Here is a 2,793-nt window from a genome sequence, read left to right as displayed (position 1 = left end):
TCTTTCAGGTGAAAGGTCTCTCATCCTCATTTTGTTTTTAAAATAATTGTCCATAGACAGTTACAGTGCTGGATAACGGTATCTGGATTGCTAATAGGATAGTGCAATATGTTTTCATCGGCATTGTACCATATACTATATAGGTTAAACTGACTGTGCTGTTAATGAACCACAACAGCTGAATGAATAATCACATACTCACATGAATGTAGCCACAAAAAATTTTAAGAGGCACACTTGCCACACTGCCTTAGTGCAATTTTCCGTTTCCATATTATGAAAAACGCACTGCAGATGGTCACGCTTAACATTTGTATCATTCACTCTCACATGCCCACTGAAGCTATTTGTGCACACAGCACCGTCAATCAGATGCCAAATATCCAACAGGCATTCATTACAAAGAGAAGCACATTAAATGGCATGGGAAATAAACATGCTCTCCTACTCTGCTATTCAGGTGTTCTATCTCTGTCTCTCTCTGTGGCTCTGTCTTCAGCTCACTCTCCCTCATAGGGTGCCTGCGTAATTGCCTTTCCCCTCCACTGGATGCGAAGGAAGTGGTGCTCTCTCAACGTTACTGAGGTAATACTGATTGATGGAGTCGATACTTGTGCAGTTCCAGAACATCGAGCATTGCCGCACACAAACATGACAAATCTCAGGGAACAAATTACAATGGCCTGCATCATGATTAATCCCCTTGGGGGAAATGAAAATATTTTGAATACCTATGAACTCATGGAGGACGCAGACTTGTACAATTGCACCAGACTCAGGGGGCTTTTGTATCTGTCATGTAGCTGTGGCCACACAAGGGAAGGCTGATGAAGAGGAGAGTTGCAGCTGTGGCTGCTTACTGATGCCTGAAAAGGAAGTAAATGATAAATCACATTTCGCAGGTAGCTCTTTTGTGACATGATTAGTTGTCCTTAATCCTTCCAAATGATTTGCACAGATTTCTTCACGATTATTTCAACCTAGGTATCTATAATGTATCAGTTCATGACCTGCTAATTTATTTTTTCTATAGCTCACTGACCTAGCATTTATAGTTGGCTATTCAATAAGAACACAGTGTTAATAAGTCAGGCTATAGAAATCCACATATTGGAACTTAGGTCACTGAGTTCCTGATTTGATTACTTGGAAAGAAAATGAAATGAGAAACAATGACTTAAAGTGCACTTAAAGGCCATCATAAATATAGGTCACATAAAATCTAAACTATACCTATAATCAACAGTTTCCCATTTTAAAGTTATGTTTAAGCAGTTTTTTAAGACTGTAGCAAACAATTGGTCCAAAAATGATAATTCAATCAAATTTTTCATTCTGAGACTTCATTCATTCATCTTCAACTGCTTATCCAACACACAGATACAGACAGAGACCAACAACCACTCACACTCAGAAGTACAGACAATTTAGAGTCAGCAGTTAACCCAAACATGATGTCTTTGGACGCTGGGAGGAAACCCACACAGGCACAGGGAGAACGTACAAACTTCATACAGAAAGGCCCCAGGCTGAGAATCGAACCTGCAACCTTCTAGTAAACTATGGTAACGACTATACCGTTGGGTGTTTTAATCTGTAGCTGTATCTATAAAGAATATATAGTAATTCAAACCATTCACTCAGCGTATTGTGTGATGGTCACACAGGGGCATGGACACAGTGGTTTAATTACACCAAACAAATGAGATTTCCCATTCTCTTCACTGAAGAGGATAAATACATTTTGCTTTTTTTCCATAAAACCCTTTACTCTCTTCACCATCTGCTACTACACAAAAAAAATGCAAGAAACCACTGTTATTTAAATCATGTCAAGTACTTGTAGTGGTTCTTTGCATTTGTTTTTCAGGCCCCCTTATGATGGCAGGGATATAATTCATGCAAATGTGCTGTAACAATAGTAAATTTGTGTTGTGTAAATTGATATGTTACCTAACTGTCTCAGCATCTGATGAGTTTAAATATCAAGTCTGCCGTGTCCCTGTATGAATGTCCTGCCTTCGCTAACAAGCATTTAGGATCAATCCAAACAAATTAACGTTCTGTGCAGCTAACAGGGTCAGCACAAATGAGATCAGACACGCTTACAGGGACAGTCAAAGGAAAATAAATGATTAACAGGACCTCGAGCTGTCAATCTTACTGGCCAATGTTTACTTGCGAACCGTTTTCATAAGAAGCCTTTCCGACTGAAAGTGGAAGTGGCTGCATACGATAACAGTAGTCTTGGCTATTTAGACAGAGGTAGTGACAATAAAACATACCATTGAAATAGTTGAGACAGTGAAAAAGCCTCCGCTCATGTTTTGAAAATCTACATTATAAAACATAATACAATGTTTAAAAAAATTTAAATGCAATGTAATTAATTTTCAAATAATGAAATCCTCCTTTGAGGCTGGTTTCATTGCTTGGCTCTTTATTGCTTCCTCTCTCTTTTACACACATGTGCAGGGTTCAATATCATGGCTGATATGTTGCAGCATAAATTGCAACCAATGGAGCGGACAGCTCTTTCCCATTAAAGCAACCACACAACAGATATTTACCCAGGGAAGTCACCGCTGGTCCAATCAATTTGTAAGTTTAAATGTGTGTGTGTTTATGTCAGCATTACAAACCTTTACTGCCACAGCTGCACGGGGTGCTTGGAGCTTGTTAAATCAGCAGCTCTAATGATCTCAATCAGAGCCTGATGCTGCCTGTCTGACTCGAATCTTGCGGCAGAAAGTGGGAGAGAAGAAGGGCGGTGTAAAATCTGCTGTGCTGTAA

Source organism: Echeneis naucrates, chromosome 10 (assembly GCF_900963305.1).
Source record: "Echeneis naucrates chromosome 10, fEcheNa1.1, whole genome shotgun sequence".
Taxonomy (NCBI): Eukaryota; Metazoa; Chordata; class Actinopteri; order Carangiformes; family Echeneidae; genus Echeneis; species Echeneis naucrates.
The sequence above is the reverse complement of the archived record's forward strand: the minus strand, read 5'-3'. Positions refer to the sequence as shown.